The sequence below is a fragment of the Chiloscyllium plagiosum genome, unplaced genomic scaffold (genome assembly GCF_037043375.1).
Source record: "Chiloscyllium plagiosum isolate Xiang-an unplaced genomic scaffold, Cpla_swu_hap1 HiC_scaffold_41, whole genome shotgun sequence".
Lineage (NCBI taxonomy): Eukaryota > Metazoa > Chordata > Chondrichthyes > Orectolobiformes > Hemiscylliidae > Chiloscyllium > Chiloscyllium plagiosum.
Window position 1 is genome coordinate 9,670,876 of NW_028270179.1, and position 13,759 is coordinate 9,684,634.

A 13,759-nucleotide genomic window follows, 5' to 3' on the forward strand; every position below is an offset into this window, starting at 1 on the left:
AAGAATGTTTAGGGGTGACTGGATAGAGGTGTACAAGATGATTAGGGGTTTAGATAGGGTCGACAGTGAGAATCTTTTTCCACGTATGGAGTCAGCTATTACAAGGGGGCATAGCTTTAAATTAAGGGGGGGGGGGGTAGATATAGGACAGATGTTAGGGGTAGGTTCTTTACTCAGCGAGTCGTGAGTTCATGGAATGCCCTGCCAGCAGCAGTGGTGGACTCTCACTCATTATGGGCATTTAAGCGGGCATTGGATAGGCATATGGAGGATAGTTGGCTAGTGTAGGTTAGGTGGGCAACATCGAGGGCCGAAGGGCCTGTACTGCGCTGTATTCTTCTATGTGCTATGTTCTAAAATTAAATAGAGCATTTATTTCTGCAGCTGCAGCTTGAAGATTGAACATTAGTGCTTCGTTGTCTGAGAATATGTGCACTTCCCGTGAATGCGGTGAATAACTAGACCCTGGAATGTTGTATTATCTTACAAGCTACTGAGGGAACTGTGTTTCAGCAGAGTTTCACAGAGAGATGGTGTCTTTGAATCTTCCAGAATTCTGGAAGTACATGAAGGGCTATATGTTCATCACATGTTTCTCCTTTCTGCCGACCCTCGACACTTTCACAACACAGCAGCGTTCCTATCTCTTGAACGCAAAATGGTTCCAGAATAAGGGGCTTCCCCACTTAGGACTGAGGTGCAGAGGAATGAAATGTCCCACAGTGGGAATATCGAGTCATAAAGAAGAACAACACCAAACCAGCATCTTCGGTCCAACTCGTCCATACCAACCAGATATCCCAACCCAATGTCGGCCCATATGCCAGCACCAGGCTCATATCCCTCCAAACTTTACGTATTAATTCAAGCATCCAGATGCCTTGTAAATGTTGCAATTGTACAACTCTCCACCGCTTCGTCTGGTAGCCCACTCCACACATGCACCACTCTCTGCGTGAAAATGTCGTCCCTTGGGCCGCTTTTATACCTTACCCCTCGCACACTAAACCTATGCCCTCTCGTTCAAGACGAAACCAACTTATGAAAAAGGCCTACTATATTTATTCAATACACGCCCTTCATGATTTAAAAGCCTCTATATGATCACCCCTCAGCCTCGACAACAACAGGGAAAACAGTTCTAGCCTATTCAACCTCTCCTTGTAACTCAAATCCTTCAACCCTGACAACATCCTTGTCTATTTTTCGGAACCCTTTCAAGTTTCACAGCATCTATTCCATAGGAAAGAGACCAGAATTGCACGCAATATTCCAAAAATGGCCTAACTAATGCCCTGTCCAACTGCAACATTACCACCGAACTCATGTTCTCAATACTCTGACCAACGAAGGAAAGCTTACCAAACTCCTTCCTTCATATCCTGTCAACTTGCGACTTTTGTTTAAGGAGCTATGAACAACACTCAAAGGCTTCTATGTTCTTACCATCAAGTGTATAATTTTGGCTCAAATTAGCTTTCCCAAAAAGCAGCGCCTCGTGTTTATTTAAATTAAACCCCATCTGCCACTGCTCAGCCTGTTGGCTGCTCTAATCAAGATTTCGTTGTAATCCGAGGTAACCTTCATCGCTGTCCGCGAAGCCTCCAATTTTAGTGTCATCTGCAGTCTTCTAAATTATACCTCTTAAGCTCACGTCCAAGCCATTTAAATAATAAAAAAAATGGACAGAGCGCCGATCCTTGTGGCACTCTGCTGGTCGCAGGCCGCCAGTCTGAAAATCATCCCTCCAGCTGTCTTTTACCAGTGAGCCAGCTCTGTATCCAAATGACTCGTTCTCCCTGTATTCCATGAGATCTAACCTTGCTAACCAGTCTCCCATGGTGAAACTTGTCGAACGCCTTACTGAAGTCCGTGTGGATCACGGCTATCACTCTGCTCTCATTAATCCTCTTTGTTCCATCTTCCAAAATTTTAGCCAAGTTTGTGAGGCATGACTTCCCCCGAAGAAAGCCACGTTGACTGTCTCTAATCAATCCTTGCCTTTCCAAGTATCTGTACATTCTATCCCACAGGAATACCTCCAACTACTTGCTCACCACCGACGTCAGGTTCACTGGTGTAAGAACAAGCCAGCAAACTGGCTTGTTCTAACCAGTTTGCTTAAATAGTAGCACGACGTTAGCTAACCTCCAGTCTTCCAGCAGCACACCTGTGACTTTCGATAACACAAATATCTCAGCAAGAGGCCCAGTAATCACTTCACTAAATTGCCACGGAGTTCTTGGGTACACCTGATCAGGTCCTGGGGATTTATTCTTTTATGCATTTTATGAGCGTCAAGACAATCAGTACTTCCTCCAATGTAATGTGGACATTTTTCACCATCTATTTCCCTACATTCTATATCCTCCATGTCCTTTTCCACAGCAAACAGTGCTGAAAGTACTCGTTTAGTGTCTCCACATCTCAACACGGTTCCATACAAATGTTGCTTTGCTAATCTTCGAAGGGCCCTAACCTCGGCCTAGTTACCCTATTGTCCTTAGTGTAGTTGTAAAACGCTTTGGATTCACCTTAACTACATTTTCCAATGCTACCTCATGTTCCCTTTTTGCCTTTCTGATTTTCCTCTTAGTATACTGCCACTACCTTCATAATCTTCTAAGGAATCATTTGATCTATCCGCCTTATACCAGACATATGCTTCCTTCTTTTTCTTAAGCAAATTTTCAATTACATCAGTTATCCAGCATCCTCCATACCTACCAGTCTTTCCTTTCACCCTCATGGGAAAATATTCTTTCTGCACAATCGTTATATTTTTTCTGAAGGCTTACCATTTACCAGCCGTCCCTTTACCTGCAAACATCTGTCCCCAATCAACTATTGAAATTTCTTCCCTCATAGCGTTTATACAGATCATTCTGCAATTTATAACTTCAACTTTTAGGTCCGGACTATCTTTTTCCATCTCTATTTTGAAACTAATTGTGTTATAGTCGCCGGACCAAAATTGCACCCCCACTGACAACTCAGTCACCTGCATTGCCTGCTTTCCCAACAGTAGATCAAGTTTTCACCTTGTCTAGTAGGTATGCCCACATACTGAATCAGAAAATATTCTTGTACATGCTTAATAAATACCTCTCCAAGCAGACCCTTAATACTATGGCAGTCACATGCAGGTCCTTGGCATCCTCCATCTCCACTCCCTTCCACTTGACGGCTGAAGGAAGAATCCTTCATCTTCCGCCTCGCGATCCTCCAACCCGTTGGCATTAATGTGGATTTCACCAGTTCCAATCTTCCAGCTCAGCATCGTCTTCATGACAGGTCCCATTTGTTCATTTTCCTTCCCATCTGTCTGCAATACCTTCCCCTTCGACCTATCACCTTTACCGCATCTCCATCCAGTTATTGCATTCTCAGCTATCTTAACACTAGCCCCAGCCCCCTCCCATTTATCTCTCCAAACCTCATTTCTGATGAAGCATTTTTCGCCAAAACGTCCATTTTTCCTGGGCCCAGAATTCTACCTCACCTGGTGTGCTTTTCCAGCACCACACTTTTGAATCTTATTTCCAGCATCTGCAGTAAACACGTTCACCTACAATGGCAGTCCCAGTCTATGTCTCGAAAGTTAACACCACAACCTTAATCACCCTATTAACTGAGATCTCCTTGCAAATTTAATTCTCAATTTCCCTCTGACAGTTGGGGTCCACAATACAATTCGAATAAGTTGGCCATCGCTTTCTTCCCTCACCCAAATAACCCTCCTGGGTGGATTTCTGGGAATTTAGATGAAGCACGACACATTCATGTTTATCTGTCTCAACATTATTCATTATTCTATCCAAAGTACTTAAAAACCTCAGATCATTTAAATTCACCCTGCATTTGTGTTATTCCATTCCATCACCTTTGAACCCTTACTTTCCCGCTTACATTCTGGTGAATCAACGTTGCATTCAAATGAACACCAATTGCCAACTCCCACTCTTTCTTCCATTTTTTGATTTAAAATTCAATGACAATACTGGGCTAACATCATGTCCTGTTTGCAGATTAAAACATGTCTCACAGTTCGCGCATATCCCGACCTCCTGCAGATGAAACCCAGCTGGAAAGGAGCCGATCCTTTTACAAAGTTAGATTGAGAAAGAGCAACATCAACGAAATCTTTAAATGTGAAACTGGATGCAGGAATGGAGAAGGCTTCTGCTTGGGGCTGCAATTCTATCAGCAGTCGAGAAGGGCAAATGTGTAAAAAGATGGTTTCATTGATTCGACCTTGCATTGCTGAATTTACCGTTTGTTTGCAGAATATGGAAAACTCAGCTGCAAGGGATACACAAATTTCGATCGATGAAGATGCAAATTGCAGAATCTCTTTAAACTCGCTGCCCTGAAATAATGGAGTGTTTCAGCAGCGCCTTACTTGCAATTCAAGTTTGTAATAGACAGAGTAATAGTAATTTACACAATATGCCCTGTTGTGTTAACCGCTCATCTGGCGTCATGGAGACATTTTTTCAGAACTTGTCAGAGTTCTAACTCGGGGTCAGGTTGTTTCAAACCGAAGGCAAGAAGTTATAAAATGCCTGTTGTGACTTCACGAATTGTGCTTGGTAAAAATAAAATAAAAATGATCAGCAAATTAAATGATTAACTTCTATGATGTAAAAGGAAAAGTAAGTGATATGATGGGATGGAGCAAGCTCATCTATATTCAATACCTTCATATTGTTATGTTGTAATATCTAGCAAGGAAACTGCCTTCCGTCATAAACAAAAACTCACTAGGACTGCAAATATCGATTGGAAATGGAGTATGATTTTGACATGTCAGTCTTTGCTGCATTTGGACAGCCATGCATATTATGCTGCATCTGGCAAATATTAAACCAAGGATTTTCGAAGAACTACAAACTAGGTTATTGTGGCTAAAGCAGATGAGTGCCAGTGAGCAGTCCTATTCGTGACCATATTGTGCTTGGTGGTTCTGTTGATGGCCCTGCATATCTTTTTTTTTGACAAATATGAACTAACAGTTTGAGGGGTATTAATTGGTTTAGACGTTTTTTTAAAAAATGGTTTGTGAGGTTTGGGCATAGCTATCTGACCATAATTGATAGAACATTCATATTTTCCCTTGTAAAGGTGGGGCTGAAATGCTTTCTTGAATTACTGCTGTCCACTTGCCGTGGGTTGACCGGAAATGCGAGGAGGGAGGGAATTGTCTGCATGATGAGCAGGGAAAAACTGGTTTTCAAAGGCAAGTCGATACCAGTGTTGTAGTTGGATTACAAAAGCTTTGTTTTAGACAACTCAGGTTTTGGAGAACACTACCACAGGCAGAATATTTTTTTGGCTCATTTCCTCTGTGAATCTATTATATTCAGATGTCACGTGACGTGAATAAAATTGACTGAGTACTGGCTGGGCATATTAAGAAGTCCTGATATTATGTTCTTACATATGTGCATTGTTTATGATCTTCCAGGATGGCCTGTCAGTATTTGTTATATTTAATGAACACTGGCTTGTTTTCGAGGCATCGAACCAAAATTAAATTGATCTGAGTATATTCATTGAACAGTTGTAAATAGTGTTCGTGATGATGTAACTTGAGTTTGTCAGAGGAGACCTCTTGCCCGTATTTATGGACGATGACTTCTACTGCCTCAGCAGTGCATCAGTCCTTTAGCCTGCGACAGGATTTTGTAGTATAACAGAAAATGGGAAGACCAGCAATTGTGTTGATGAAAGAATTTTACTATCCAATTTTGGCAGCGATCCGTGTGCCTGGTGAGTTAGTTTATTTTGTATTCTTATCATATATAAATTGTCTCTCTTCTTCGATGCTCTACGTGCAGAATAAGATAATACATTTATGCAAAGTCACAAATACCAGATGCAAAAATAGACAATACTGGAGAAATGCTGGCAGCAAACGTGAAGAGAAGAATGGACGTAATGCTATTGATTTATTGACTCTTTGCAACAATTTCTGTTTTCTTTTCAGATTTCCACTATATTCAATTATTTATGTTTTATTTGAGCTGTTATTGCTGTTTGCTTAATTTGACCATCCCTTGCTTTGCAGTTGACTTGTAATTGAATCAGAGTGGGTTGCACTACTTTAGAAGTTTTAGTAGAATAATTGGAGTGCATTGCTTATCAAGCAGTTCCTTTTTGCAGAGTCAGTTTTATAACAGATTCGTGGGAGGTGTGTTTCATGGGTAATTGCTTTGAGTATAATCATCTTCCTTTACAGTATTTTGTATTCATCTGATAGCGGGAATATTTGCTGTACAGTTATTTCCATTACAATTTTCAACAGGTAAAGGAACATTAATAATTGTTTTAACATTTTACAGCGAATCTGCTGACAATTGTGGTTCTCTTCCGAGGAAACTGCGCTCTTTCCAAGTGTATCTCTGTCTACATGGTGGCCATGGCAACGGCAGATCTACTGGTCATGCTCAATAATGTGTTAATATACTATATTTTCAGTTACCACTTTCCAACTTCATTCCTCTCGCAGACCTCGGTTTGTAAATTCATTATCTACATGACAGGAGTTACACTTGACTGCTCTGTTTGGTTCACTGTTTCCTTTACTTTCGACCGATTTGTGGTGATCTGCTGCCGAAAGTTTAAGACAAAGTACTGCACTGAAAGAACGTCAGTCGTGGTTGTTACAATTCTCACTCTCCTTGTACTTTTGAGAGACGTCCCAATTTTGCTTTCATTTGATCCTGAGATGACAATTAACAAAGTACAGTGGGGATGCCGGGCAAAGGCATCTTTCTTCTCCTCAGATTTTGGTGAAGCATTTGTCTGGTTTCACAACGCGTCCCTCATTTGGTTCCCCTTCATTTTGATAACCACGTTTAACTCGTGAACTATTAGAAAGATTTTATTGAGCAGTCGAGCCAGAAGACGAATCCACAGTCACAGCACTGAGAATCAGAGCGATGCTGAGATGCAGAACCGAAAGAAATCTGTCATCCTGCTCTTTGCTATTTCAAGCAGCTTTATATTGTTGTGGTTGACACATGCTGTGACAATGGTAACGACAAAACTGACAAACACCACTTATTACCGAGGCGATATCACAGACCCAGGCTACATCGCCACTGAAGTTGCAGCTCTCTTGAGGTATTTGAGCTCCTGCTTAAATCCGTGGATTTATGCAGCAACCCAGACGGTATTCAGGAAACAAATGAAAAATACATTAGTTTCTCCTTGTACGCTTTTTGTCAGATTGTGTAGAAACCGTGGATAAAAAATAAATGGGAGCATTGAACAGCTTTGTCTACCTAAAGCTAACGAGAGAACATATTTGCATTAAAGAACCTGGTTCTTCATCGTGCATTGTGAATCAGGATGCGACCTTGTGAATCTTTCTCCCAAAGTGTACAGTGTCACGCAATTAACATCTGTCGAGAAAAAATACGACACAGCTGGAAGCAAAATACGTACCTAAAGGCAAGAGTGTCGTGGTCCAGACAGAACTTTGCAATACTACAAATAATATATGTAGTAATAACTGAGCAAAGCATAGTATGGTGCTGAACAGAGATCATATGGTAAATGGGAAGAGGTGTGTTGTCGATGATTGGCAGTGCAGGGAATGTGAGCAATTGAAATAGGCGTGCTGATTAAAGATTTTAATGAACATGAATCCCGCGTTGTCCTCACTCCTGGCGACAACTGCCAAAACTTTATTGCATGTGTGCTTGAAAAACAAAGTCCCTAGAGGACGCATTGGTGCTTTCAATTGAAGAATAGCAACATCATTCATTAGGGCAGTTCAGAGAATGTCCAGAGGATGCTCCCTGTTAAGGAACTATTATCTTTTCAGCAAAACAAATCTTGAAACGTTCCACATTAGAGTTTACAAAAATGTACAGTAACCTGAATGAAAGAGAAAGTATTCATAAGGTACTTGACAGAGTAAATGTTAACAGTATTGTCCTCTTTATGAGAAAGTAAAAGACCACAGGACAGACTCTGGGGAGTAGAGGGTGACAATTTAAGACTGAGCTGAGGATGGATTTGCTCTCTCCGAGAATTATGTGTTTGATTTGATTTGAGTTATTGTCACGTGTACATATGTAGAGTAAAAGCTCTGCTTACGAACATTACAGATACAACATTGCATTCAAGGCATGCACATCAGAGAGTGAAACACAAACATAGACAGCGAATTATATACAGGTTACAAATAACATAACATGTTTGAGGCAAGATAAACAATCAACAAGATCTAGATAATTTGAAGTAAAAAGACTATTCTGCTATCTATTAACAGCAGAGTAAAAGCTCATATTGGACTTGCTGGAGTATGTATTCACATTTGGAACACCTTACTATAGACACTGCTTGGGCAGAGTTGTGTTACCTATTTAAGGATGTTACAGGTAGACTCACGAAAAATGGCCCAGAAAGTCGACACCAATCCTTGAAAGTGCATCCAACCCAGACCCATTATTGTACCCGCTTAATTCACATCTCCCCAGAGGAATGCACCTAAGTTACAATATCCGTGAAAACTGAGGACAATTCAGCGTGGCCAATTCACCTAACTTGGACGTCTTCGGAATGTGGGTTAAAACCAGAGCACCCGAAGGATTCCCGCACAGACAAGGAAGAGAATGTGCAACCTCCACACTGACAGTCGCCCCAAGTTGGAATCGAAACCTGCTTGGTGGTGCGGCGAGGAGGCAGTTTTTACCACCGAGGCACCATTCAGCCCTTAAAGACTGCGTCCACCATGTTCTATTTTTTAATTTCTCATCTGGACTAAGATAGCCTCAAATTGTCGCCAAATTGCCAATATTCATCCCCCTGAGGATGGGGCTTCGCCATGGCATAAATCGTCTCAGAATTGAGCAACTCCTAATGTTAGGTGATGGTGTAGACATTGGGGAGGCTGGGCGCCTCCGAGCAGAGCGCTTTAGGGAACACCTCCGGGACACCCGCACCAATCAACCACACCACCCCATTGCCCAACATTTCAACTCCCCATCCCACTCTGCCGAGGACATGGAGGTCTTGGGCCTACTTCACCACCGCTCCCTCACCACCAGTCAACTGGAGGAAGAACGCCTCATCTTCCGCCTCGGGACTCTTCAACCCCAGGGCATCAATGTGGACTTCAACAGTTTCCTCATTTCCCCTTCCCCCACCTCACCCTAGTTCCAAACTTCCAGCGCAGCACTGTCCCCATGACTTGTCCGGACTTGTCCTACCTGCCTATCTCATTTTCCACCTATCCACTACACCCTCTCCTCCCTGACCTATCACCTTCTTCCCCTCCCCCACTCACCCATTGTACTTTATGCTACTTTCTCCCCACCCCCACCCTCCTCTAGCTTATCTCTCCACGCTTCAGGCTCACTGCCTTTATTCCTGATGAAGGGCTTTTGCACGAAACGTCGATTTCGCTGCTCCTTGGATGCTGCCTGAACTGTCGTGCTCTTCCAGCACCACTCATCCAGAATATGGTTTCCAGCATCTGCAGTCATTGTTTTTACCTCAATGGTGTAGACACAGACCACTCTCTTGATGATTGACCATTCCTCACACTGTGATGACATAATGGCTTATCATTCCAATTCAGTCATACTTCTTACATTCAAAACTATCTATCTTCATCCGTTCGTATTGTAAGGAGGAGAAAAACTTTACACAAGCTGAAATTTATTTTTGAAACTCAGCAGGTCTGGTGCATTTGTGGAGCGAAGGCAGTGTAAACGTTTTGCTTCATTGATCATTCTCCAATTCTCCAACTAAGTTCTGAAGCACAGTCACTGGACTCGAGTGTTAACTCTGCTTTGGGTATGCAGACTGTTGGCTGAATGAATGCAGTATTTTTTTCTTTCAACATTCCAACCTTTAAAGAACGCAGAACATCTAATATTACAGCGCAATTCAGGCCTTTCGGCCCTCGATGTTGTGCCGACTTATGGAACCAATCTGAAGCCCATTTATCCTACGCTATTCCATTTTAATCCATATGTTTATCCAATGACCATTTAAATGCCCTTAAATCTGACGAGTCTACTACTGTTGCAGGCAGGGCATTCCACGCCTCTACTACTCCCTGAGTAAGCAAACTCCTCTGACATCTGTCCTGTTTCTATCACCACTCAACTTAAAGCTGTGTCTCCTCGTGCTAGCCATCAGTCTGGGTGGAAAAAAAGGCTTTCAATGTCCACTGGATGTAATCATCTAATTATTTTATATGTCACAATTAATTCACCTCTGAGCATTCTTCTCCGTAATAAAAACAAATCCCTGAGCCTTTCCTCATAAGAGGTAAGCTCCGTACCAGTCAACATTCCAGTAACACTTTTCTGAACCCTTTGCAAATCTTCTGCATTCTTCATATAATGTGGTCACCAGAACTGCATGCTATACTCCAACTGAATCCGCACGGTAGCTCTGTATAGCTGCAGAATGGCCTCGTGGCTCCGAAATTCAATCCCTTCACCAATAACAGCTGATAGACCGTCTGCCCTATTAATAACCCAAACAACTTGGCAACTATGAGGGATTTAATTACATGGACACCAAGATCTCTCTGCTCATCTACAGTGCCAAGAATTTTACCATTAGCCCAGTACCCTTTATTCCTGTTTTCCTTCTAAAGTGAATCACCTCACACTTTTCCATGTGAAACTGCATTTGACAACTTTCAGACCAGGAAATCGGCTTACCTATGTCCCTCAGTACTCTGCAATATCGTATCAAACTGTCCACAACTCCATCAATTTTCGTGCCATCCGCAAATTTACTAATCCATCCTTCTACTCTCTTTATTAGGTTATTCATAAAAATAACACACAGCAGTGGACCGAAAGCAGATCATTGCCCGTACCTTGGATAACAGTTCTTTGCTTTGTTTACACAGAATTGCTTACCTGGATTCAGAATTTTCCCTTTAGTTTTGCCCATTCCAAAATCAAACAGTCCCCAGAGATAGAAGGCACTGCAGTTCCCCTTACAATATTCGACAGACCTGTTTAATCTGGATCCATCTGGCGAATTTGCCTTTCAGATGCTTATGCCTTCTTGAAGAAACGCACTCCAGCCCAAACTAAACAACCTCTTCGTGTATTTTATTCCCAATTTGAAAACAGTTTTATTGATAAATTATGACCCTTACTGGGTCATTTTGAAATTTAACCTACTGTTGCAGTGGCAGATTGCTACCACTACAGATAAAAGCCCGGCATGGTCTTGTTATGTACTGTCTCAGACATGGTTTTGGGAACCTCCAGACAGCTACCGCTGAACTGAAGGTTCTGCTCATAAATTATCCTGAATTCAAACCGGAATACCTGAGAATGTTGATTACAACCACAACTTGGAACCAAAATGAACTTGAAAACTTGATTTGTTTCAATTTTCACCTCAGTCAGGTAAACAGACGGGCTGAATTTCCTCACCGACAGATGGCCCAAACAACACAAGTCTTAACTGGGGGGATCAATAAGACACCTCTTGTCTCTCAGTATATAGGTGAGGATATGTCCATGAAATAAAGTTCTCAGCTCCATGACCTGTCATTACAATTGGTAGATATTAGAAGTCACCGTCTATGAAACAATGATAGATCCAGAGAAATGGGCAATATTGTCAAGGAAACGGAAGGCAAGAAAGTTCTGGAATGCTTTGTAGAGCATGCGATTTTCAGTTAAGAAAGGGATGATCATCCCAAACGGTTAACGACATTTTAAACAAATATGTTTGGTACCATCGAAAAGGGAAACGCATAAGGTAAAATCTCAATGAACTGCAAGGCAAGGTCAGAGGCGGTACTACTCAGAAATCAGTATGTGTGTACGTGGTGGACAAAGATGTGGAGTCCCCTGGTGTGTGGCCTGGCTCTATGGATGTGCACCAATGAGATTCTTCATGCTAAGCATTAACGTGCACCTCCAAGCCATAGTTACAGTTGCAACATTGTTAGGACACGTGGACAGGTACATGAATAAGGAAAGTTTACAGATATAATATAAGGAGCAGATGGCACTAGCGCAGTTTGAGAGTATAGTTGACATTGACTGATTGTGTCAAAGGGGCTGTTTCCGTGCTATTAACTCAATGACTTGATGAGACATCGGTCCAATTGTCAATGACGATCAAATTTCCAATCTGAACTATCCACTTTGGTTGAGTTTTGTTCAGATCCGTGCAAGCCTTTCCTTTCAATGATCAAATCCAAATTATTTTCAAATTTTCTAACTGTAGGCCCATCTCCCAATAACTCTGAATGATTAATCCATACACAAACCAGAGAAAGATGCTATCCCTCATTTCCCTATTAAATCTTTTCCCTCTCGCCTTATACATATGCACCATAGTTTTGAGTTCCCATTCGCTTGTTAGAATACCTTGCCTAATCACCTTATGTATTCCTCCCATGGCTTAATAAACCTATATCAAGTCACTCCTGCATCTCCTACGCTCCAGGCAGCAGATCTAACAGGAATGTGGGACTGTTGTGCTGACAGATTATTATAATCGATTCAAAGTTGAATCTTTAGAATGCTGCATTGGGATGTTATTCAGAGAAATTGGGCAGTGGACACGATTCTGCAATGGTTCGTGTTTGTACGAGTCGGAAGTAGATATAAGGACGCTCTGCTTTACTGTAAGTTTCAGACATGTGCAGGCAGGCATATCTGAAAGGGGAATGAATATCAGTCGCGCAATTTCTGAGCTGCTATCGAAGTGACCCCATGTCATATGGAACTGGAAGTGGAGAATGAAGCAAATAGCAGTGAGGAGAAATGTGTTATTATTACTACTGATACTAAACAAATCAAGTGTATCGAATCTCAGTGCATATGATTCATGGTTATTACACATCGTTGTAGAGAGACTCGTCACTTACTGAAGGATTTTGACTGCTCGTTTTGCAACCTTAAATCAACAATAATTTCCTCTTTGTCTTGTAAACTGTTAAGTGAAAGAGACAGTTATTATCCACACCTCTATTGTTCCCCTGACAAAAAAAAAATGAATACCTTACAGCGATGATAAACAAAGTCCAGGAACTGTGTCAGTGAAGGAAAGTACTTACTAATTCCACCTGCTTATGGGGACTTATTTATAATAAGCATGATGCAGTGCCCAACACTGAATACAAATCTGTAATGTCAAACATTTGAATCAAGATCTGAACCCTGTCGATGCAAATATCAATTTACGAGTGTTCAAAACCCCTTGTACTTCAACAGTGATGGAACTCCAACGCATTCGTTCCACCAGCGAACTATCTGACTTCTTGATTGATTTGAAGTTTATCACAGTTGAACACATGGAATACATGGAGGATGCAATTAGTGTAAGCCACACAATAGCACTGCACAGGTAATTTAGGAGTTTTGATTATCTGAATGACATCACAAACTGGATATTTGTGAAAGGGAGGATATTGCATCAACATTTGAAACTGTCAGTAACCGAAAAAAAAAAGAAAAAAGTCTTCACTTCGTTTCAATTCAATCGTTGCAGACACATTCCACGGACGTCAGTAATGTCAAAGACAGTAAATCAACTTTCCTAACTATTTTAATTGATAGATGCATTTCCCTCAATAGAATGAAATATTTTCTTGCTGGAGAGATTACGTTCGGACCCAGCTATAAGGTCTTACATCCTAAGGGTATTTAATTTCAATTTATTTGCTATATACACACATAAATTGATGTTGAAAAGTTATTAAGATTCGTTTATCTTGCTTAAAATTTGAATAAGCATGTGAACACATGTC

At 41.4% G+C, this 13,759-nt stretch overlaps 1 pseudogene; it reads left to right on the top strand.

Annotated features, from left to right (window-relative positions):
- The first annotated feature begins 5,702 nt into the window (after nt 1-5,702).
- The window catches only part of LOC148138143 (uncharacterized), a 56,777-nt pseudogene continuing 48,720 nt past the window's right edge, over nt 5,703-13,759 (top strand).